The 22,211-nt window shown below is 45.0% G+C and overlaps 23 non-coding genes across 23 annotated transcripts; all 23 read left to right on the top strand.

Moving 5' to 3' along the window:
* Window positions 1-192: 192 nt before the first annotated feature.
* LOC146773670 (U5 spliceosomal RNA) lies at window positions 193-307 on the top strand. The gene has a single exon (XR_014975066.1). It is a non-coding gene; the product is annotated as a U5 spliceosomal RNA (small nuclear RNA).
* An 876-nt stretch (window positions 308-1,183) lies between these two features.
* Window positions 1,184-1,298, top strand: LOC146773669 (U5 spliceosomal RNA). Its single transcript, XR_014973762.1, has one exon. It is a non-coding gene; the product is annotated as a U5 spliceosomal RNA (small nuclear RNA).
* An 852-nt stretch (window positions 1,299-2,150) lies between these two features.
* LOC146773668 (U5 spliceosomal RNA) lies at window positions 2,151-2,265 on the top strand. The gene has a single exon (XR_014973743.1). It is a non-coding gene; the product is annotated as a U5 spliceosomal RNA (small nuclear RNA).
* An 889-nt stretch (window positions 2,266-3,154) lies between these two features.
* LOC146773667 (U5 spliceosomal RNA) lies at window positions 3,155-3,269 on the top strand. Its single transcript, XR_014974591.1, has one exon. It is a non-coding gene; the product is annotated as a U5 spliceosomal RNA (small nuclear RNA).
* Window positions 3,270-4,145: 876 nt separating this feature from the next.
* On the top strand, window positions 4,146-4,260 carry LOC146773666 (U5 spliceosomal RNA). The gene has a single exon (XR_014975065.1). It is a non-coding gene; the product is annotated as a U5 spliceosomal RNA (small nuclear RNA).
* Window positions 4,261-5,149: 889 nt separating this feature from the next.
* LOC146773665 (U5 spliceosomal RNA) lies at window positions 5,150-5,264 on the top strand. Its single transcript, XR_014974589.1, has one exon. It is a non-coding gene; the product is annotated as a U5 spliceosomal RNA (small nuclear RNA).
* An 876-nt stretch (window positions 5,265-6,140) lies between these two features.
* LOC146773664 (U5 spliceosomal RNA) lies at window positions 6,141-6,255 on the top strand. Its single transcript, XR_014975064.1, has one exon. It is a non-coding gene; the product is annotated as a U5 spliceosomal RNA (small nuclear RNA).
* An 888-nt stretch (window positions 6,256-7,143) lies between these two features.
* Window positions 7,144-7,258, top strand: LOC146773663 (U5 spliceosomal RNA). The gene has a single exon (XR_014975063.1). It is a non-coding gene; the product is annotated as a U5 spliceosomal RNA (small nuclear RNA).
* Window positions 7,259-8,133: 875 nt separating this feature from the next.
* Window positions 8,134-8,248, top strand: LOC146773662 (U5 spliceosomal RNA). Its single transcript, XR_014974588.1, has one exon. It is a non-coding gene; the product is annotated as a U5 spliceosomal RNA (small nuclear RNA).
* An 876-nt stretch (window positions 8,249-9,124) lies between these two features.
* Window positions 9,125-9,239, top strand: LOC146773661 (U5 spliceosomal RNA). The gene has a single exon (XR_014974116.1). It is a non-coding gene; the product is annotated as a U5 spliceosomal RNA (small nuclear RNA).
* An 889-nt stretch (window positions 9,240-10,128) lies between these two features.
* On the top strand, window positions 10,129-10,243 carry LOC146773660 (U5 spliceosomal RNA). Its single transcript, XR_014974587.1, has one exon. It is a non-coding gene; the product is annotated as a U5 spliceosomal RNA (small nuclear RNA).
* An 876-nt stretch (window positions 10,244-11,119) lies between these two features.
* LOC146773659 (U5 spliceosomal RNA) lies at window positions 11,120-11,234 on the top strand. Its single transcript, XR_014975062.1, has one exon. It is a non-coding gene; the product is annotated as a U5 spliceosomal RNA (small nuclear RNA).
* Window positions 11,235-12,086: 852 nt separating this feature from the next.
* Window positions 12,087-12,201, top strand: LOC146773658 (U5 spliceosomal RNA). The gene has a single exon (XR_014975061.1). It is a non-coding gene; the product is annotated as a U5 spliceosomal RNA (small nuclear RNA).
* An 852-nt stretch (window positions 12,202-13,053) lies between these two features.
* LOC146773657 (U5 spliceosomal RNA) lies at window positions 13,054-13,168 on the top strand. The gene has a single exon (XR_014975060.1). It is a non-coding gene; the product is annotated as a U5 spliceosomal RNA (small nuclear RNA).
* An 853-nt stretch (window positions 13,169-14,021) lies between these two features.
* Window positions 14,022-14,136, top strand: LOC146773656 (U5 spliceosomal RNA). Its single transcript, XR_014974680.1, has one exon. It is a non-coding gene; the product is annotated as a U5 spliceosomal RNA (small nuclear RNA).
* Window positions 14,137-15,025: 889 nt separating this feature from the next.
* Window positions 15,026-15,140, top strand: LOC146773655 (U5 spliceosomal RNA). The gene has a single exon (XR_014974816.1). It is a non-coding gene; the product is annotated as a U5 spliceosomal RNA (small nuclear RNA).
* Window positions 15,141-16,016: 876 nt separating this feature from the next.
* LOC146773654 (U5 spliceosomal RNA) lies at window positions 16,017-16,131 on the top strand. The gene has a single exon (XR_014975059.1). It is a non-coding gene; the product is annotated as a U5 spliceosomal RNA (small nuclear RNA).
* An 852-nt stretch (window positions 16,132-16,983) lies between these two features.
* On the top strand, window positions 16,984-17,098 carry LOC146773653 (U5 spliceosomal RNA). The gene has a single exon (XR_014975058.1). It is a non-coding gene; the product is annotated as a U5 spliceosomal RNA (small nuclear RNA).
* Window positions 17,099-17,951: 853 nt separating this feature from the next.
* Window positions 17,952-18,066, top strand: LOC146773652 (U5 spliceosomal RNA). Its single transcript, XR_014974678.1, has one exon. It is a non-coding gene; the product is annotated as a U5 spliceosomal RNA (small nuclear RNA).
* An 889-nt stretch (window positions 18,067-18,955) lies between these two features.
* LOC146773651 (U5 spliceosomal RNA) lies at window positions 18,956-19,070 on the top strand. The gene has a single exon (XR_014975057.1). It is a non-coding gene; the product is annotated as a U5 spliceosomal RNA (small nuclear RNA).
* Window positions 19,071-19,909: 839 nt separating this feature from the next.
* On the top strand, window positions 19,910-20,024 carry LOC146773650 (U5 spliceosomal RNA). The gene has a single exon (XR_014975056.1). It is a non-coding gene; the product is annotated as a U5 spliceosomal RNA (small nuclear RNA).
* An 839-nt stretch (window positions 20,025-20,863) lies between these two features.
* On the top strand, window positions 20,864-20,978 carry LOC146773649 (U5 spliceosomal RNA). Its single transcript, XR_014975055.1, has one exon. It is a non-coding gene; the product is annotated as a U5 spliceosomal RNA (small nuclear RNA).
* Window positions 20,979-21,853: 875 nt separating this feature from the next.
* LOC146773648 (U5 spliceosomal RNA) lies at window positions 21,854-21,968 on the top strand. The gene has a single exon (XR_014974815.1). It is a non-coding gene; the product is annotated as a U5 spliceosomal RNA (small nuclear RNA).
* Window positions 21,969-22,211: the final 243 nt, after the last annotated feature.

The following is a 22,211-nucleotide window of genomic DNA, read 5'->3' as shown; positions in this document are numbered from 1 at the left end:
CCCAGACATACACATGTGAACAGTCCACCTTTTTGTACCTTGAGCAGAGACTTTGAAATGTTGGCCTGTTTTGCCCACCGGCCTGGTTCTCGCCCTCTTTCTTAGAGCCTGAAAATACCTTTCAGGTCCTCACCCTCGCAATGACAGGGTCTTTGATGTGCCGCCACTTACCCTAGAGAGCTATATTGTCACTTACTCTGGTTTCTCTTCAAAACGAAAAAATCTTTCGCCTTTTACTAAAGATTTCCGTGGAGAGGAACATTTAAGAGTTTATTCAATTTTTTTAAGCCTTGCCACAGGTGAGGCTGTTTATCATTTGTTTAAAAGAAAAGCATTACAAGTTGGGGAATATCCAGCAATTGTCTGCTGCTTTTTTGGGGGACATGAGTTTGGTGTTTTATTCCTGAGCTCTCTGCTTGCTCATTTGCATAAACAGAGTGCAGGAGAGGTGCCTCATGGGAAAGAGCTTGTGCAGTGCATGAGATTGCTTTTCTTGACTGACTTGAAACTTCACGATTGCAGGCAGTATATTTTCTTATCTCCCAAAGATCCTGCTGCCAGATCCCAGAGGTCACCCTCCTTTTTAAAGGTGGGACCAAGACTCATGCTGTGCTTTTCATAGGGCTTGCCCGTTATTTGTGCCCGTGAGAGGTCACCAATCCTGAGTCAGCTTCCTCTCAGGTAGACTTGAAGGGGCACGTCAGACTTGTTTCATGTGTCTCCAGCCTAGACAGATATATCCTTCTATATTCAGGTTTAATGAAAGTACGTGTGAAAAAGGCACATACGGTGCATGGCTATGTGTAGAGCACAGTGGTGGCTCTGAGCATATCGATTGGAGAGATGGTGTTGAAAGCGTAAAATGGCTAGGGGACAAAAGGCCTACAGTGCCACTTAACTAAAAGCCTGATTCACATTTCCTGTTCCCCTTCCCCAGCAGCCCCGACAACTCCTAATGAGCTGAGGTGAGTACAAAAGAAATTTGCATATTCCCAGACATACACATGTGAACAGTCCACCTTTTTGTACCTTGAGCAGAGACTTTGAAATGTTGGCCTGTTTTGCCCACCGGCCTGGTTCTCGCCCTCTTTCTTAGAGCCTGAAAATACCTTTCAGGTCCTCACCCTCGCAATGACAGGGTCTTTGATGTGCCGCCACTTACCCTAGAGAGCTATATTGTCACTTACTCTGGTTTCTCTTCAAAACGAAAAAATCTTTCGCCTTTTACTAAAGATTTCCGTGGAGAGGAACATTTAAGAGTTTATTCAATTTTTTTAAGTCTTGCCACAGGTGAGGCTGTTTATCATTTGTTTAAAAGAAAAGCATTACAAGTTGGGGAATATCCAGCAATTGTCTGCTGCTTTTTTGAGGGACATGAGTTTGGTGTTTTATTCCTGAGCTCTCTGCTTGCTCATTTGCATAAACAGAGTGCAGGAGAGGTGCCTCATGGGAAAGAGCTTGTGCAGTGCATGAGATTGCTTTTCTTGACTGACTTGAAACTTCACGATCGCAGGCAGTATATTTTTTTATCTCCCAAAGATCCTGCTGCCAGACCCCAGAGGTCACCCTCCTTTTTAAAGGTGGGACCAAGACTCATGCTGTGCTTTTCATAGGGCTTGCCCGTTATTTGTGCCCGTTAGAGGTGCCCTGAGAGGTCGCCAATCCTGAGTCAGCTTCCTCTCAGGTAGACTTGAAGGGGCACGTCAGACTTGTTTCACGTGTCTCCAGCCTAGACAGATATATCCTTCTATATTCAGGTTTAATGAAAGTACGTGTGAAAAAGGCACATACGGTGCATGGCTATGTGTAGAGCGTGTTGAAAGTGTAAAATGGCTAGGGGACAAAAGGCCTACAGTGCCACTTAACTAAAAGCCTGTTTCACATTTCCTGTTCCCCTTCCCCAGCAGCCCCGACAACTCCTAATGAGCTGAGGTGAGTACAAAAGAAATTTGCATATTCCCAGACATACACATGTGAACAGTCCACCTTTTTGTACCTTGAGCAGAGACTTTGAAATGTTGGCCTGTTTTGCCCACCGGCCTGGTTCTCGCCCTCTTTCTTAGAGCCTGAAAATACCTTTCAGGTCCTCACCCTCGCAATGACAGGGTCTTTGATGTGCCGCCACTTACCCTAGAGAGCTATATTGTCACTTACTCTGGTTTCTCTTCAAAACGAAAAAATCTTTCGCCTTTTACTAAAGATTTCCGTGGAGAGGAACATTTAAGAGTTCATTCAATTTTTTTAAGCCTTGCCACAGGTGAGGCTGTTTATCATTTGTTTAAAAGAAAAGCATTACAAGTTGGGGAATATCCAGCAATTGTCTGCTGCTTTTTTGGGGGACATGAGTTTGGTGTTTTATTCCTGAGCTCTCTGCTTGCTCATTTGCATAAACAGAGTGCAGGAGAGGTGCCTCATGGGAAAGAGCTTGTGCAGTGCATGAGATTGCTTTTCTTGACTGACTTGAAACTTCACGATCGCAGGCAGTATATTTTCTTATCTCCCAAAGATCCTGCTGCCAGATCCCAGAGGTCACCCTCCTTTTTAAAGGTGGGACCAAGACTCATGCTGTGCTTTTCATAGGGCTTGCCCGTTATTTGTGTCCGTTTAGAGGTGCCCTGAGAGGTCGCCAATCCTGAGTCAGCTTCCTCTCAGGTAGACTTGAAGGGGCATGTCAGACTTGTTTCACGTGTCTCCAGCCTAGACAGATATATCCTTCTATATTCAGGTTTAATGAAAGTACGTGTGAAAAAGGCACATACGGTGCATGGCTATGTGTAGAGCACAGTGGTGGCTCTGAGCATATCGATTGGAGGGATGGTGTTGAAAGCGTAAAATGGCTAGGGGACAAAAGGCCTACAGTGCCACTTAACTAAAAGCCTGATTCACATTTCCTGTTCCCCTTCCCCAGCAGCCCCGACAACTCCTAATGAGCTGAGGTGAGTACAAAAGAAATTTGCATATTCCCAGATATACACATGTGAACAGTCCACCTTTTTGTACCTTGAGCAGAGACTCTGAAATGTTGGCCTGTTTTGCCCACCGGCCTGGTTCTCGCCCTCTTTCTTAGAGCCTGAAAATACCTTTCAGGTCCTCACCCTCGCAATGACAGGGTCTTTGATGTGGCGCCACTTACCCTAGAGAGCTATATTGTCACTTATTCTGGTTTCTCTTCAAAACGAAAAAATCTTTCGCCTTTTACTAAAGATTTCCGTGGCGAGGAACATTTAAGAGTTTATTCAATTTTTTTAAGCCTTGCCACAGGTGAGGCTGTTTATCATTTGTTTAAAAGAAAAGTATTAGAAGTTGGGGAATATCCAGCAATTGTCTGCTGCTTTTTTGGGGGACATGAGTTTGGTGTTTTATTCCTGAGCTCTCTGCTTGCTCATTTGCATAAACAGAGTGCAGGAGAGGTGCCTCATGGGAAAGAGCTTGTGCAGTGCATGAGATTGCTTTTCTTGACTGACTTCAAACTTCACGATCGCAGGCAGTATATTTTCTTATCTCCCAAAGATCCTGCTGCCAGATCCCAGAGGTCACCCTCCTTTTTAAAGGTGGGACCAAGACTCATGCTGTGCTTTTCATAGGGCTTGCCCCTTATTTGTGCCCGTGAGAGGTCACCAATCCTGAGTCAGCTTCCTCTCAGGTAGACTTGAAGGGGCACGTCAGACTTGTTTCATGTGTCTCCAGCCTAGACAGATATATCCTTCTATATTCAGGTTTAATGAAAGTACGTGTGAAAAAGGCACATACGGTGCATGGCTATGTGTAGAGCACAGTGGTGGCTCTGAGCATATCGATTGGAGAGATGGTGTTGAAAGCGTAAAATGGCTAGGGGACAAAAGGCCTACAGTGCCACTTAACTAAAAGCCTGATTCACATTTCCTGTTCCCCTTCCCCAGCAGCCCCGACAACTCCTAATGAGCTGAGGTGAGTACAAAAGAAATTTGCATATTCCCAGACATACACATGTGAACAGTCCACCTTTTTGTACCTTGAGCAGAGACTTTGAAATGTTGGCCTGTTTTGCCCACCGGCCTGGTTCTCGCCCTCTTTCTTAGAGCCTGAAAATACCTTTCAGGTCCTCACCCTCGCAATGACAGGGTCTTTGATGTGCCGCCACTTACCCTAGAGAGCTATATTGTCACTTACTCTGGTTTCTCTTCAAAACGAAAAAATCTTTCGCCTTTTACTAAAGATTTCCGTGGAGAGGAACATTTAAGAGTTTATTCAATTTTTTTAAGCCTTGCCACAGGTGAGGCTGTTTATCATTTGTTTAAAAGAAAAGCATTACAAGTTGGGGAATATCCAGCAATTGTCTGCTGCTTTTTTGGGGGACATGAGTTTGGTGTTTTATTCCTGAGCTCTCTGCTTGCTCATTTGCATAAACAGAGTGCAGGAGAGGTGCCTCATGGGAAAGAGCTTGTGCAGTGCATGAGATTGCTTTTCTTGACTGACTTGAAACTTCACGATCGCAGGCAGTATATTTTCTTATCTCCCAAAGATCCTGCTGCCAGATCCCAGAGGTCACCCTCCTTTTTAAAGGTGGGACCAAGACTCATGCTGTGCTTTTCATAGGGCTTGCCCGTTATTTGTGTCCGTTTAGAGGTGCCCTGAGAGGTCGCCAATCCTGAGTCAGCTTCCTCTCAGGTAGACTTGAAGGGGCACGTCAGACTTGTTTCACGTGTCTCCAGCCTAGACAGATATATCCTTCTATATTCAGGTTTAATGAAAGTACGTGTGAAAAAGGCACATACGGTGCATGGCTATGTGTAGAGCACAGTGGTGGCTCTGAGCATATCGATTGGAGGGATGGTGTTGAAAGCGTAAAATGGCTAGGGGACAAAAGGCCTACAGTGCCACTTAACTAAAAGCCTGATTCACATTTCCTGTTCCCCTTCCCCAGCAGCCCCGACAACTCCTAATGAGCTGAGGTGAGTACAAAAGAAATTTGCATATTCCCAGATATACACATGTGAACAGTCCACCTTTTTGTACCTTGAGCAGAGACTCTGAAATGTTGGCCTGTTTTGCCCACCGGCCTGGTTCTCGCCCTCTTTCTTAGAGCCTGAAAATACCTTTCAGGTCCTCACCCTCGCAATGACAGGGTCTTTGATGTGGCGCCACTTACCCTAGAGAGCTATATTGTCACTTATTCTGGTTTCTCTTCAAAACGAAAAAATCTTTCGCCTTTTACTAAAGATTTCCGTGGCGAGGAACATTTAAGAGTTTATTCAATTTTTTTAAGCCTTGCCACAGGTGAGGCTGTTTATCATTTGTTTAAAAGAAAAGTATTAGAAGTTGGGGAATATCCAGCAATTGTCTGCTGCTTTTTTGGGGGACATGAGTTTGGTGTTTTATTCCTGAGCTCTCTGCTTGCTCATTTGCATAAACAGAGTGCAGGAGAGGTGCCTCATGGGAAAGAGCTTGTGCAGTGCATGAGATTGCTTTTCTTGACTGACTTCAAACTTCACGATCGCAGGCAGTATATTTTCTTATCTCCCAAAGATCCTGCTGCCAGATCCCAGAGGTCACCCTCCTTTTTAAAGGTGGGACCAAGACTCATGCTGTGCTTTTCATAGGGCTTGCCCCTTATTTGTGCCCGTGAGAGGTCACCAATCCTGAGTCAGCTTCCTCTCAGGTAGACTTGAAGGGGCACGTCAGACTTGTTTCATGTGTCTCCAGCCTAGACAGATATATCCTTCTATATTCAGGTTTAATGAAAGTACGTGTGAAAAAGGCACATACGGTGCATGGCTATGTGTAGAGCACAGTGGTGGCTCTGAGCATATCGATTGGAGAGATGGTGTTGAAAGCGTAAAATGGCTAGGGGACAAAAGGCCTACAGTGCCACTTAACTAAAAGCCTGATTCACATTTCCTGTTCCCCTTCCCCAGCAGCCCCGACAACTCCTAATGAGCTGAGGTGAGTACAAAAGAAATTTGCATATTCCCAGACATACACATGTGAACAGTCCACCTTTTTGTACCTTGAGCAGAGACTTTGAAATGTTGGCCTGTTTTGCCCACCGGCCTGGTTCTCGCCCTCTTTCTTAGAGCCTGAAAATACCTTTCAGGTCCTCACCCTCGCAATGACAGGGTCTTTGATGTGCCGCCACTTACCCTAGAGAGCTATATTGTCACTTACTCTGGTTTCTCTTCAAAACGAAAAAATCTTTCGCCTTTTACTAAAGATTTCCGTGGAGAGGAACATTTAAGAGTTTATTCAATTTTTTTAAGCCTTGCCACAGGTGAGGCTGTTTATCATTTGTTTAAAAGAAAAGCATTACAAGTTGGGGAATATCCAGCAATTGTCTGCTGCTTTTTTGAGGGACATGAGTTTGGTGTTTTATTCCTGAGCTCTCTGCTTGCTCATTTGCATAAACAGAGTGCAGGAGAGGTGCCTCATGGGAAAGAGCTTGTGCAGTGCATGAGATTGCTTTTCTTGACTGACTTGAAACTTCACGATCGCAGGCAGTATATTTTCTTATCTCCCAAAGATCCTGCTGCCAGATCCCAGAGGTCACCCTCCTTTTTAAAGGTGGGACCAAGACTCATGCTGTGCTTTTCATAGGGCTTGCCCGTTATTTGTGCCCGTTAGAGGTGCCCTGAGAGGTCGCCAATCCTGAGTCAGCTTCCTCTCAGGTAGACTTGAAGGGGCACGTCAGACTTGTTTCACGTGTCTCCAGCCTAGACAGATATATCCTTCTATATTCAGGTTTAATGAAAGTACGTGTGAAAAAGGCACATACGGTGCATGGCTATGTGTAGAGCACAGTGGTGGCTCTGAGCATATCGATTGGAGGGATGGTGTTGAAAGCGTAAAATGGCTAGGGGACAAAAGGCCTACAGTGCCACTTAACTAAAAGCCTGATTCACATTTCCTGTTCCCCTTCCCCAGCAGCCCCGACAACTCCTAATGAGCTGAGGTGAGTACAAAAGAAATTTGCATATTCCCAGACATACACATGTGAACAGTCCACCTTTTTGTACCTTGAGCAGAGACTTTGAAATGTTGGCCTGTTTTGCCCACCGGCCTGGTTCTCGCCCTCTTTCTTAGAGCCTGAAAATACCTTTCAGGTCCTCACCCTCGCAATGACAGGGTCTTTGATGTGCCGCCACTTACCCTAGAGAGCTATATTGTCACTTACTCTGGTTTCTCTTCAAAACGAAAAAATCTTTCGCCTTTTACTAAAGATTTCCGTGGAGAGGAACATTTAAGAGTTTATTCAATTTTTTTAAGCCTTGCCACAGGTGAGGCTGTTTATCATTTGTTTAAAAGAAAAGCATTACAAGTTGGGGAATATCCAGCAATTGTCTGCTGCTTTTTTGGGGGACATGAGTTTGGTGTTTTATTCCTGAGCTCTCTGCTTGCTCATTTGCATAAACAGAGTGCAGGAGAGGTGCCTCATGGGAAAGAGCTTGTGCAGTGCATGAGATTGCTTTTCTTGACTGACTTGAAACTTCACGATTGCAGGCAGTATATTTTCTTATCTCCCAAAGATCCTGCTGCCAGATCCCAGAGGTCACCCTCCTTTTTAAAGGTGGGACCAAGACTCATGCTGTGCTTTTCATAGGGCTTGCCCGTTATTTGTGCCCTGAGAGGTCGCCAATCCTGAGTCAGCTTCCTCTCAGGTAGACTTGAAGGGGCACGTCAGACTTGTTTCACGTGTCTTCAGCCTAGACAGATATATCCTTCTATATTCAGGTTTAATGAAAGTACGTGTGAAAAAGGCACATACGGTGCATGGCTATGTGTAGAGCACAGTGGTGGCTCTGAGCATATCGATTGGAGGGATGGTGTTGAAAGCGTAAAATGGCTAGGGGACAAAAGGCCTACAGTGCCACTTAACTAAAAGCCTGATTCACATTTCCTGTTCCCCTTCCCCAGCAGCCCCGACAACTCCTAATGAGCTGAGGTGAGTACAAAAGAAATTTGCATATTCCCAGACATACACATGTGAACAGTCCACCTTTTTGTACCTTGAGCAGAGACTCTGAAATGTTGGCCTGTTTTGCCCACCGGCCTGGTTCTCGCCCTCTTTCTTAGAGCCTGAAAATACCTTTCAGGTCCTCACCCTCGCAATGACAGGGTCTTTGATGTGGCGCCACTTACCCTAGAGAGCTATATTGTCACTTATTCTGGTTTCTCTTCAAAACGAAAAAATCTTTCGCCTTTTACTAAAGATTTCCGTGGCGAGGAACATTTAAGAGTTTATTCAATTTTTTTAAGCCTTGCCACAGGTGAGGCTGTTTATCATTTGTTTAAAAGAAAAGTATTAGAAGTTGGGGAATATCCAGCAATTGTCTGCTGCTTTTTTGGGGGACATGAGTTTGGTGTTTTATTCCTGAGCTCTCTGCTTGCTCATTTGCATAAACAGAGTGCAGGAGAGGTGCCTCATGGGAAAGAGCTTGTGCAGTGCATGAGATTGCTTTTCTTGACTGACTTCAAACTTCACGATCGCAGGCAGTATATTTTCTTATCTCCCAAAGATCCTGCTGCCAGATCCCAGAGGTCACCCTCCTTTTTAAAGGTGGGACCAAGACTCATGCTGTGCTTTTCATAGGGCTTGCCCCTTATTTGTGCCCGTGAGAGGTCACCAATCCTGAGTCAGCTTCCTCTCAGGTAGACTTGAAGGGGCACGTCAGACTTGTTTCATGTGTCTCCAGCCTAGACAGATATATCCTTCTATATTCAGGTTTAATGAAAGTACGTGTGAAAAAGGCACATACGGTGCATGGCTATGTGTAGAGCACAGTGGTGGCTCTGAGCATATCGATTGGAGAGATGGTGTTGAAAGCGTAAAATGGCTAGGGGACAAAAGGCCTACAGTGCCACTTAACTAAAAGCCTGATTCACATTTCCTGTTCCCCTTCCCCAGCAGCCCCGACAACTCCTAATGAGCTGAGGTGAGTACAAAAGAAATTTGCATATTCCCAGACATACACATGTGAACAGTCCACCTTTTTGTACCTTGAGCAGAGACTTTGAAATGTTGGCCTGTTTTGCCCACCGGCCTGGTTCTCGCCCTCTTTCTTAGAGCCTGAAAATACCTTTCAGGTCCTCACCCTCGCAATGACAGGGTCTTTGATGTGCCGCCACTTACCCTAGAGAGCTATATTGTCACTTACTCTGGTTTCTCTTCAAAACGAAAAAATCTTTCGCCTTTTACTAAAGATTTCCGTGGAGAGGAACATTTAAGAGTTTATTCAATTTTTTTAAGCCTTGCCACAGGTGAAGCTGTTTATCATTTGTTTAAAAGAAAAGCATTACAAGTTGGGGAATATCCAGAAATTGTCTGCTGCTTTTTTGGGGGACATGAGTTTGGTGTTTTATTCCTGAGCTCTCTGCTTGCTCATTTGCATAAACAGAGTGCAGGAGAGGTGCCTCATGGGAAAGAGCTTGTGCAGTGCATGAGATTGCTTTTCTTGACTGACTTGAAACTTCACGATCGCAGGCAGTATATTTTCTTATCTCCCAAAGATCCTGCTGCCAGATCCCAGAGGTCACCCTCCTTTTTAAAGGTGGGACCAAGACTCATGCTGTGCTTTTCATAGGGCTTGCCCGTTATTTGTGTCCGTTTAGAGGTGCCCTGAGAGGTCACCAATCCTGAGTCAGCTTCCTCTCAGGTAGACTTGAAGGGGCACGTCAGACTTGTTTCATGTGTCTCCAGCCTAGACAGATATATCCTTCTATATTCAGGTTTAATGAAAGTACGTGTGAAAAAGGCACATACGGTGCATGGCTATGTGTAGAGCACAGTGGTGGCTCTGAGCATATCGATTGGAGGGATGGTGTTGAAAGCGTAAAAGGGCTAGGGGACAAAAGGCCTACAGTGCCACTTAACTAAAAGCCTGATTCACATTTCCTGTTCCCCTTCCCCAGCAGCCCCGACAACTCCTAATGAGCTGAGGTGAGTACAAAAGAAATTTGCATATTCCCAGACATACACATGTGAACAGTCCACCTTTTTGTACCTTGAGCAGAGACTCTGAAATGTTGGCCTGTTTTGCCCACCGGCCTGGTTCTCGCCCTCTTTCTTAGAGCCTGAAAATACCTTTCAGGTCCTCACCCTCGCAATGACAGGGTCTTTGATGTGGCGCCACTTACCCTAGAGAGCTATATTGTCACTTATTCTGGTTTCTCTTCAAAACGAAAAAATCTTTCGCCTTTTACTAAAGATTTCCGTGGCGAGGAACATTTAAGAGTTTATTCAATTTTTTTAAGCCTTGCCACAGGTGAGGCTGTTTATCATTTGTTTAAAAGAAAAGTATTAGAAGTTGGGGAATATCCAGCAATTGTCTGCTGCTTTTTTGGGGGACATGAGTTTGGTGTTTTATTCCTGAGCTCTCTGCTTGCTCATTTGCATAAACAGAGTGCAGGAGAGGTGCCTCATGGGAAAGAGCTTGTGCAGTGCATGAGATTGCTTTTCTTGACTGACTTCAAACTTCACGATCGCAGGCAGTATATTTTCTTATCTCCCAAAGATCCTGCTGCCAGATCCCAGAGGTCACCCTCCTTTTTAAAGGTGGGACCAAGACTCATGCTGTGCTTTTCATAGGGCTTGCCCCTTATTTGTGCCCGTGAGAGGTCACCAATCCTGAGTCAGCTTCCTCTCAGGTAGACTTGAAGGGGCACGTCAGACTTGTTTCATGTGTCTCCAGCCTAGACAGATATATCCTTCTATATTCAGGTTTAATGAAAGTACGTGTGAAAAAGGCACATACGGTGCATGGCTATGTGTAGAGCACAGTGGTGGCTCTGAGCATATCGATTGGAGAGATGGTGTTGAAAGCGTAAAATGGCTAGGGGACAAAAGGCCTACAGTGCCACTTAACTAAAAGCCTGATTCACATTTCCTGTTCCCCTTCCCCAGCAGCCCCGACAACTCCTAATGAGCTGAGGTGAGTACAAAAGAAATTTGCATATTCCCAGACATACACATGTGAACAGTCCACCTTTTTGTACCTTGAGCAGAGACTTTGAAATGTTGGCCTGTTTTGCCCACCGGCCTGGTTCTCGCCCTCTTTCTTAGAGCCTGAAAATACCTTTCAGGTCCTCACCCTCGCAATGACAGGGTCTTTGATGTGCCGCCACTTACCCTAGAGAGCTATATTGTCACTTACTCTGGTTTCTCTTCAAAACGAAAAAATCTTTCGCCTTTTACTAAAGATTTCCGTGGAGAGGAACATTTAAGAGTTTATTCAATTTTTTTAAGCCTTGCCACAGGTGAGGCTGTTTATCATTTGTTTAAAAGAAAAGCATTACAAGTTGGGGAATATCCAGCAATTGTCTGCTGCTTTTTTGGGGGACATGAGTTTGGTGTTTTATTCCTGAGCTCTCTGCTTGCTCATTTGCATAAACAGAGTGCAGGAGAGGTGCCTCATGGGAAAGAGCTTGTGCAGTGCATGAGATTGCTTTTCTTGACTGACTTGAAACTTCACGATCGCAGGCAGTATATTTTCTTATCTCCCAAAGATCCTGCTGCCAGATCCCAGAGGTCACCCTCCTTTTTAAAGGTGGGACCAAGACTCATGCTGTGCTTTTCATAGGGCTTGCCCGTTATTTGTGCCCGTTAGAGGTGCCCTGAGAGGTCGCCAATCCTGAGTCAGCTTCCTCTCAGGTAGACTTGAAGGGGCACGTCAGACTTGTTTCACGTGTCTCCAGCCTAGACAGATATATCCTTCTATATTCAGGTTTAATGAAAGTACGTGTGAAAAAGGCACATACGGTGCATGGCTATGTGTAGAGCGTGTTGAAAGCGTAAAATGGCTAGGGGACAAAAGGCCCACAGTGCCACTTAACTAAAAGCCTGATTCACATTTCCTGTTCCCCTTCCCCAGCAGCCCCGACAACTCCTAATGAGCTGAGGTGAGTACAAAAGAAATTTGCATATTCCCACACATACACATGTGAACAGTCCACCTTTTTGTACCTTGAGCAGAGACTTTGAAATGTTGGCCTGTTTTGCCCACCGGCCTGGTTCTCGCCCTCTTTCTTAGAGCCTGAAAATACCTTTCAGGTCCTCACCCTCGCAATGACAGGGTCTTTGATGTGCCGCCACTTACCCTAGAGAGCTATATTGTCACTTACTCTGGTTTCTCTTCAAAACGAAAAAATCTTTCGCCTTTTACTAAAGATTTCCGTGGAGAGGAACATTTAAGAGTTTATTCAATTTTTTTAAGCCTTGCCACAGGTGAGGCTGTTTATCATTTGTTTAAAAGAAAAGCATTACAAGTTGGGGAATATCCAGCAATTGTCTGCTGCTTTTTTGGGGGACATGAGTTTGGTGTTTTATTCCTGAGCTCTCTGCTTGCTCATTTGCATAAACAGAGTGCAGGAGAGGTGCCTCATGGGAAAGAGCTTGTGCAGTGCATGAGATTGCTTTTCTTGACTGACTTGAAACTTCACGATCGCAGGCAGTATATTTTCTTATCTCCCAAAGATCCTGCTGCCAGATCCCAGAGGTCACCCTCCTTTTTAAAGGTGGGACCAAGACTCATGCTGTGCTTTTCATAGGGCTTGCCCGTTATTTGTGCCCGTTAGAGGTGCCCTGAGAGGTCGCCAATCCTGAGTCAGCTTCCTCTCAGGTAGACTTGAAGGGGCACGTCAGACTTGTTTCACGTGTCTCCAGCCTAGACAGATATATCCTTCTATATTCAGGTTTAATGAAAGTACGTGTGAAAAAGGCACATACGGTGCATGGCTATGTGTAGAGCGTGTTGAAAGCGTAAAATGGCTAGGGGACAAAAGGCCTACAGTGCCACTTAACTAAAAGCCTGATTCACATTTCCTGTTCCCCTTCCCCAGCAGCCCCGACAACTCCTAATGAGCTGAGGTGAGTACAAAAGAAATTTGCATATTCCCAGACATACACATGTGAACAGTCCACCTTTTTGTACCTTGAGCAGAGACTTTGAAATGTTGGCCTGTTTTGCCCACCGGCCTGGTTCTCGCCCTCTTTCTTAGAGCCTGAAAATACCTTTCAGGTCCTCACCCTCGCAATGACAGGGTCTTTGATGTGCCGCCACTTACCCTAGAGAGCTATATTGTCACTTACTCTGGTTTCTCTTCAAAACGAAAAAATCTTTCGCCTTTTACTAAAGATTTCCGTGGAGAGGAACATTTAAGAGTTTATTCAATTTTTTTAAGCCTTGCCACAGGTGAGGCTGTTTATCATTTGTTTAAAAGAAAAGCATTACAAGTTGGGGAATATCCAGAAATTGTCTGCTGCTTTTTTGGGGGACATGAGTTTGGTGTTTTATTCCTGAGCTCTCTGCTTGCTCATTTGCATAAACAGAGTGCAGGAGAGGTGCCTCATGGGAAAGAGCTTGTGCAGTGCATGAGATTGCTTTTCTTGACTGACTTGAAACTTCACGATCGCAGGCAGTATATTTTCTTATCTCCCAAAGATCCTGCTGCCAGATCCCAGAGGTCACCCTCCTTTTTAAAGGTGGGACCAAGACTCATGCTGTGCTTTTCATAGGGCTTGCCCGTTATTTGTGTCCGTTTAGAGGTGCCCTGAGAGGTCACCAATCCTGAGTCAGCTTCCTCTCAGATAGACTTGAAGGGGCACGTCAGACTTGTTTCATGTGTCTCCAGCCTAGACAGATATATCCTTCTATATTCAGGTTTAATGAAAGTACGTGTGAAAAAGGCACATACGGTGCATGGCTATGTGTAGAGCGTGTTGAAAGCGTAAAATGGCTAGGGGACAAAAGGCCTACAGTGCCACTTAACTAAAAGCCTGATTCACATTTCCTGTTCCCCTTCCCCAGCAGCCCCGACAACTCCTAATGAGCTGAGGTGAGTACAAAAGAAATTTGCATATTCCCAGACATACACATGTGAACAGTCCACCTTTTTGTACCTTGAGCAGAGACTTTGAAATGTTGGCCTGTTTTGCCCACCGGCCTGGTTCTCGCCCTCTTTCTTAGAGCCTGAAAATACCTTTCAGGTCCTCACCCTCGCAATGACAGGGTCTTTGATGTGCCGCCACTTACCCTAGAGAGCTATATTGTCACTTACTCTGGTTTCTCTTCAAAACGAAAAAATCTTTCGCCTTTTACTAAAGATTTCCGTATAGAGGAACATTTAAGAGTTTATTCAATTTTTTTAAGCCTTGCCACAGGTGAGGCTGTTTATCATTTGTTTAAAAGAAAAGCATTACAAGTTGGGGAATATCCAGAAATTGTCTGCTGCTTTTTTGGGGGACATGAGTTTGGTGTTTTATTCCTGAGCTCTCTGCTTGCTCATTTGCATAAACAGAGTGCAGGAGAGGTGCCTCATGGGAAAGAGCTTGTGCAGTGCATGAGATTGCTTTTCTTGACTGACTTGAAACTTCACGATCGCAGGCAGTATATTTTCTTATCTCCCAAAGATCCTGCTGCCAGATCCCAGAGGTCACCCTCCTTTTTAAAGGTGGGACCAAGACTCATGCTGTGCTTTTCATAGGGCTTGCCCGTTATTTGTGTCCGTTTAGAGGTGCCCTGAGAGGTCACCAATCCTGAGTCAGCTTCCTCTCAGGTAGACTTGAAGGGGCACGTCAGACTTGTTTCATGTGTCTCCAGCCTAGACAGATATATCCTTCTATATTCAGGTTTAATGAAAGTACGTGTGAAAAAGGCACATACGGTGCATGGCTATGTGTAGAGCACAGTGGTGGCTCTGAGCATATCGATTGGAGGGATGGTGTTGAAAGCGTAAAATGGCTAGGGGACAAAAGGCCTACAGTGCCACTTAACTAAAAGCCTGATTCACATTTCCTGTTCCCCTTCCCCAGCAGCCCCGACAACTCCTAATGAGCTGAGGTGAGTACAAAAGAAATTTGCATATTCCCAGACATACACATGTGAACAGTCCACCTTTTTGTACCTTGAGCAGAGACTCTGAAATGTTGGCCTGTTTTGCCCACCGGCCTGGTTCTCGCCCTCTTTCTTAGAGCCTGAAAATACCTTTCAGGTCCTCACCCTCGCAATGACAGGGTCTTTGATGTGGCGCCACTTACCCTAGAGAGCTATATTGTCACTTATTCTGGTTTCTCTTGAAAACGAAAAAATCTTTCGCCTTTTACTAAAGATTTCCGTGGCGAGGAACATTTAAGAGTTTATTCAATTTTTTTAAGCCTTGCCACAGGTGAGGCTGTTTATCATTTGTTTAAAAGAAAAGTATTAGAAGTTGGGGAATATCCAGCAATTGTCTGCTGCTTTTTTGGGGGACATGAGTTTGGTGTTTTATTCCTGAGCTCTCTGCTTGCTCATTTGCATAAACAGAGTGCAGGAGAGGTGCCTCATGGGAAAGAGCTTGTGCAGTGCATGAGATTGCTTTTCTTGACTGACTTCAAACTTCACGATCGCAGGCAGTATATTTTCTTATCTCCCAAAGATCCTGCTGCCAGATCCCAGAGGTCACCCTCCTTTTTAAAGGTGGGACCAAGACTCATGCTGTGCTTTTCATAGGGCTTGCCCCTTATTTGTGCCCGTGAGAGGTCACCAATCCTGAGTCAGCTTCCTCTCAGGTAGACTTGAAGGGGCACGTCAGACTTGTTTCATGTGTCTCCAGCCTAGACAGATATATCCTTCTATATTCAGGTTTAATGAAAGTACGTGTGAAAAAGGCACATACGGTGCATGGCTATGTGTAGAGCACAGTGGTGGCTCTGAGCATATCGATTGGAGAGATGGTGTTGAAAGCGTAAAATGGCTAGGGGACAAAAGGCCTACAGTGCCACTTAACTAAAAGCCTGATTCACATTTCCTGTTCCCCTTCCCCAGCAGCCCCGACAACTCCTAATGAGCTGAGGTGAGTACAAAAGAAATTTGCATATTCCCAGACATACACATGTGAACAGTCCACCTTTTTGTACCTTGAGCAGAGACTTTGAAATGTTGGCCTGTTTTGCCCACCGGCCTGGTTCTCGCCCTCTTTCTTAGAGCCTGAAAATACCTTTCAGGTCCTCACCCTCGCAATGACAGGGTCTTTGATGTGCCGCCACTTACCCTAGAGAGCTATATTGTCACTTACTCTGGTTTCTCTTCAAAACGAAAAAATCTTTCGCCTTTTACTAAAGATTTCCGTGGAGAGGAACATTTAAGAGTTTATTCAATTTTTTTAAGCCTTGCCACAGGTGAGGCTGTTTATCATTTGTTTAAAAGAAAAGCATTACAAGTTGGGGAATATCCAGCAATTGTCTGCTGCTTTTTTGGGGGACATGAGTTTGGTGTTTTATTCCTGAGCTCTCTGCTTGCTCATTTGCATAAACAGAGTGCAGGAGAGGTGCCTCATGGGAAAGAGCTTGTGCAGTGCATGAGATTGCTTTTCTTGACTGACTTGAAACTTCACGATCGCAGGCAGTATATTTTCTTATCTCCCAAAGATCCTGCTGCCAGATCCCAGAGGTCACCCTCCTTTTTAAAGGTGGGACCAAGACTCATGCTGTGCTTTTCATAGGGCTTGCCCGTTATTTGTGCCCGTTAGAGGTGCCCTGAGAGGTCGCCAATCCTGAGTCAGCTTCCTCTCAGGTAGACTTGAAGGGGCACGTCAGACTTGTTTCACGTGTCTCCAGCCTAGACAGATATATCCTTCTATATTCAGGTTTAATGAAAGTACGTGTGAAAAAGGCACATACGGTGCATGGCTATGTGTAGAGCGTGTTGAAAGCGTAAAATGGCTAGGGGACAAAAGGCCTACAGTGCCACTTAACTAAAAGCCTGATTCACATTTCCTGTTCCCCTTCCCCAGCAGCCCCGACAACTCCTAATGAGCTGAGGTGAGTACAAAAGAAATTTGCATATTCCCACACATACACATGTGAACAGTCCACCTTTTTGTACCTTGAGCAGAGACTTTGAAATGTTGGCCTGTTTTGCCCACCGGCCTGGTTCTCGCCCTCTTTCTTAGAGCCTGAAAATACCTTTCAGGTCCTCACCCTCGCAATGACAGGGTCTTTGATGTGCCGCCACTTACCCTAGAGAGCTATATTGTCACTTACTCTGGTTTCTCTTCAAAACGAAAAAATCTTTCGCCTTTTACTAAAGATTTCCGTGGAGAGGAACATTTAAGAGTTTATTCAATTTTTTTAAGCCTTGCCACAGGTGAGGCTGTTTATCATTTGTTTAAAAGAAAAGCATTACAAGTTGGGGAATATCCAGAAATTGTCTGCTGCTTTTTTGGGGGACATGAGTTTGGTGTTTTATTCCTGAGCTCTCTGCTTGCTCATTTGCATAAACAGAGTGCAGGAGAGGTGCCTCATGGGAAAGAGCTTGTGCAGTGCATGAGATTGCTTTTCTTGACTGACTTGAAACTTCACGATCGCAGGCAGTATATTTTCTTATCTCCCAAAGATCCTGCTGCCAGATCCCAGAGGTCACCCTCCTTTTTAAAGGTGGGACCAAGACTCATGCTGTGCTTTTCATAGGGCTTGCCCGTTATTTGTGTCCGTTTAGAGGTGCCCTGAGAGGTCACCAATCCTGAGTCAGCTTCCTCTCAGGTAGACTTGAAGGGGCACGTCAGACTTGTTTCATGTGTCTCCAGCCTAGACAGATATATCCTTCTATATTCAGGTTTAATGAAAGTACGTGTGAAAAAGGCACATACGGTGCATGGCTATGTGTAGAGCGTGTTGAAAGCGTAAAATGGCTAGGGGACAAAAGGCCTACAGTGCCACTTAACTAAAAGCCTGATTCACATTTCCTGTTCCCCTTCCCCAGCAGCCCCGACAACTCCTAATGAGCTGAGGTGAGTACAAAAGAAATTTGCATATTCCCAGACATACACATGTGAACAGTCCACCTTTTTGTACCTTGAGCAGAGACTTTGAAATGTTGGCCTGTTTTGCCCACCGGCCTGGTTCTCGCCCTCTTTCTTAGAGCCTGAAAATACCTTTCAGGTCCTCACCCTCGCAATGACAGGGTCTTTGATGTGCCGCCACTTACCCTAGAGAGCTATATTGTCACTTACTCTGGTTTCTCTTCAAAACGAAAAAATCTTTCGCCTTTTACTAAAGATTTCCGTATAGAGGAACATTTAAGAGTTTATTCAATTTTTTTAAGCCTTGCCACAGGTGAGGCTGTTTATCATTTGTTTAAAAGAAAAGCATTACAAGTTGGGGAATATCCAGAAATTGTCTGCTGCTTTTTTGGGGGACATGAGTTTGGTGTTTTATTCCTGAGCTCTCTGCTTGCTCATTTGCATAAACAGAGTGCAGGAGAGGTGCCTCATGGGAAAGAGCTTGTGCAGTGCATGAGATTGCTTTTCTTGACTGACTTGAAACTTCACGATCGCAGGCAGTATATTTTCTTATCTCCCAAAGATCCTGCTGCCAGATCCCAGAGGTCACCCTCCTTTTTAAAGGTGGGACCAAGACTCATGCTGTGCTTTTCATAGGGCTTGCCCGTTATTTGTGTCCGTTTAGAGGTGCCCTGAGAGGTCACCAATCCTGAGTCAGCTTCCTCTCAGGTAGACTTGAAGGGGCACGTCAGACTTGTTTCATGTGTCTCCAGCCTAGACAGATATATCCTTCTATATTCAGGTTTAATGAAAGTACGTGTGAAAAAGGCACATACGGTGCATGGCTATGTGTAGAGCACAGTGGTGGCTCTGAGCATATCGATTGGAGGGATGGTGTTGAAAGCGTAAAATGGCTAGGGGACAAAAGGCCTACAGTGCCACTTAACTAAAAGCCTGATTCACATTTCCTGTTCCCCTTCCCCAGCAGCCCCGACAACTCCTAATGAGCTGAGGTGAGTACAAAAGAAATTTGCATATTCCCAGACATACACATGTGAACAGTCCACCTTTTTGTACCTTGAGCAGAGACTTTGAAATGTTGGCCTGTTTTGCCCACCGGCCTGGTTCTCGCCCTCTTTCTTAGAGCCTGAAAATACCTTTCAGGTCCTCACCCTCGCAATGACAGGGTCTTTGATGTGCCGCCACTTACCCTAGAGAGCTATATTGTCACTTACTCTGGTTTCTCTTCAAAACGAAAAAATCTTTCGCCTTTTACTAAAGATTTCCGTGGAGAGGAACATTTAAGAGTTTATTCAATTTTTTTAAGCCTTGCCACAGGTGAGGCTGTTTATCATTTGTTTAAAAGAAAAGCATTACAAGTTGGGGAATATCCAGCAATTGTCTGCTGCTTTTTTGGGGGACATGAGTTTGGTGTTTTATTCCTGAGCTCTCTGCTTGCTCATTTGCATAAACAGAGTGCAGGAGAGGTGCCTCATGGGAAAGAGCTTGTGCAGTGCATGAGATTGCTTTTCTTGACTGACTTGAAACTTCACGATCGCAGGCAGTATATTTTCTTATCTCCCAAAGATCCTGCTGCCAGATCCCAGAGGTCACCCTCCTTTTTAAAGGTGGGACCAAGACTCATGCTGTGCTTTTCATAGGGCTTGCCCATTATTTGTGCCCGTTGAGGTCGCCAATCCTGAGTCAGCTTCCTCTCAGGTAGACTTGAAGGGGCACGTCAGACTTGTTTCACGTGTCTCCAGCCTAGACAGATATATCCTTCTATATTCAGGTTTAATGAAAGTACGTGTGAAAAAGGCACATACGGTGCATGGCTATGTGTAGAGCGTGTTGAAAGCGTAAAATGGCTAGGGGACAAAAGGCCTACAGTGCCACTTAACTAAAAGCCTGATTCACATTTCCTGTTCCCCTTCCCCAGCAGCCCCGACAACTCCTAATGAGCTGAGGTGAGTACAAAAGAAATTTGCATATTCCCAGACATACACATGTGAACAGTCCACCTTTTTGTACCTTGAGCAGAGACTTTGAAATGTTGGCCTGTTTTGCCCACCGGCCTGGTTCTCGCCCTCTTTCTTAGAGCCTGAAAATACCTTTCAGGTCCTCACCCTCGCAATGACAGGGTCTTTGATGTGCCGCCACTTACCCTAGAGAGCTATATTGTCACTTACTCTGGTTTCTCTTCAAAACGAAAAAATCTTTCGCCTTTTACTAAAGATTTCCGTGGAGAGGAACATTTAAGAGTTTATTCAATTTTTTTAAGCCTTGCCACAGGTGAGGCTGTTTATCATTTGTTTAAAAGAAAAGCATTACAAGTTGGGGAATATCCAGCAATTGTCTGCTGCTTTTTTGGGGGACATGAGTTTGGTGTTTTATTCCTGAGCTCTCTGCTTGCTCATTTGCATAAACAGAGTGCAGGAGAGGTGCCTCATGGGAAAGAGCTTGTGCAGTGCATGAGATTGCTTTTCTTGACTGACTTGAAACTTCACGATCGCAGGCAGTATATTTTCTTATCTCCCAAAGATCCTGCTGCCAGATCCCAGAGGTCACCCTCCTTTTTAAAGGTGGGACCAAGACTCATGCTGTGCTTTTCATAGGGCTTGCCCGTTAGAGGTGCCCGTTGAGGTCGCCAATCCTGAGTCAGCTTCCTCTCAGGTAGACTTGAAGGGGCACGTCAGACTTGTTTCACGTGTCTCCAGCCTAGACAGATATATCCTTCTATATTCAGGTTTAATGAAAGTACGTGTGAAAAAGGCACATACGGTGCATGGCTATGTGTAGAGCGTGTTGAAAGCGTAAAATGGCTAGGGGACAAAAGGCCTACAGTGCCACTTAACTAAAAGCCTGATTCACATTTCCTGTTCCCCTTCCCCAGCAGCCCCGACAACTCCTAATGAGCTGAGGTGAGTACAAAAGAAATTTGCATATTCCCAGACATACACATGTGAACAGTCCACCTTTTTGTACCTTGAGCAGAGACTTTGAAATGTTGGCCTGTTTTGCCCACCGGCCTGGTTCTCGCCCTCTTTCTTAGAGCCTGAAAATACCTTTCAGGTCCTCACCCTCGCAATGACAGGGTCTTTGATGTGCCGCCACTTACCCTAGAGAGCTATATTGTCACTTACTCTGGTTTCTCTTCAAAACGAAAAAATCTTTCGCCTTTTACTAAAGATTTCCGTGGAGAGGAACATTTAAGAGTTTATTCAATTTTTTTAAGCCTTGCCACAGGTGAGGCTGTTTATCATTTGTTTAAAAGAAAAGCATTACAAGTTGGGGAATATCCAGCAATTGTCTGCTGCTTTTTTGGGGGACATGAGTTTGGTGTTTTATTCCTGAGCTCTCTGCTTGCTCATTTGCATAAACAGAGTGCAGGAGAGGTGCCTCATGGGAAAGAGCTTGTGCAGTGCATGAGATTGCTTTTCTTGACTGACTTGAAACTTCACGATTGCAGGCAGTATATTTTCTTATCTCCCAAAGATCCTGCTGCCAGATCCCAGAGGTCACCCTCCTTTTTAAAGGTGGGACCAAGACTCATGCTGTGCTTTTCATAGGGCTTGCCCGTTATTTGTGCCCTGAGAGGTCGCCAATCCTGAGTCAGCTTCCTCTCAGGTAGACTTGAAGGGGCACGTCAGACTTGTTTCACGTGTCTCCAGCCTAGACAGATATATCCTTCTATATTCAGGTTTAATGAAAGTACGTGTGAAAAAGGCACATACGGTGCATGGCTATGTGTAGAGCACAGTGGTGGCTCTGAGCATATCGATTGGAGGGATGGTGTTGAAAGCGTAAAATGGCTAGGGGACAAAAGGCCTACAGTGCCACTTAACTAAAAGCCTGATTCACATTTCCTGTTCCCCTTCCCCAGCAGCCCCGACAACTCCTAATGAGCTGAGGTGAGTACAAAAGAAATTTGCATATTCCCAGACATACACATGTGAACAGTCCACCTTTTTGTACCTTGAGCAGAGACTCTGAAATGTTGGCCTGTTTTGCCCACCGGCCTGGTTCTCGCCCTCTTTCTTAGAGCCTGAAAATACCTTTCAGGTCCTCACCCTCGCAATGACAGGGTCTTTGATGTGGCGCCACTTACCCTAGAGAGCTATATTGTCACTTATTCTGGTTTCTCTTGAAAACGAAAAAATCTTTCGCCTTTTACTAAAGATTTCCGTGGCGAGGAACATTTAAGAGTTTATTCAATTTTTTTAAGCCTTGCCACAGGTGAGGCTGTTTATCATTTGTTTAAAAGAAAAGTATTAGAAGTTGGGGAATATCCAGCAATTGTCTGCTGCTTTTTTGGGGGACATGAGTTTGGTGTTTTATTCCTGAGCTCTCTGCTTGCTCATTTGCATAAACAGAGTGCAGGAGAGGTGCCTCATGGGAAAGAGCTTGTGCAGTGCATGAGATTGCTTTTCTTGACTGACTTCAAACTTCACGATCGCAGGCAGTATATTTTCTTATCTCCCAAAGAT

Source organism: Triturus cristatus, chromosome 12, assembly GCF_964204655.1.
Source record: "Triturus cristatus chromosome 12, aTriCri1.1, whole genome shotgun sequence".
NCBI classification, from domain to species: Eukaryota; Metazoa; Chordata; class Amphibia; order Caudata; family Salamandridae; genus Triturus; species Triturus cristatus.
Note: the sequence above shows the minus strand (reverse complement) of the source record. Positions and strands in the feature narration are given on the sequence as shown.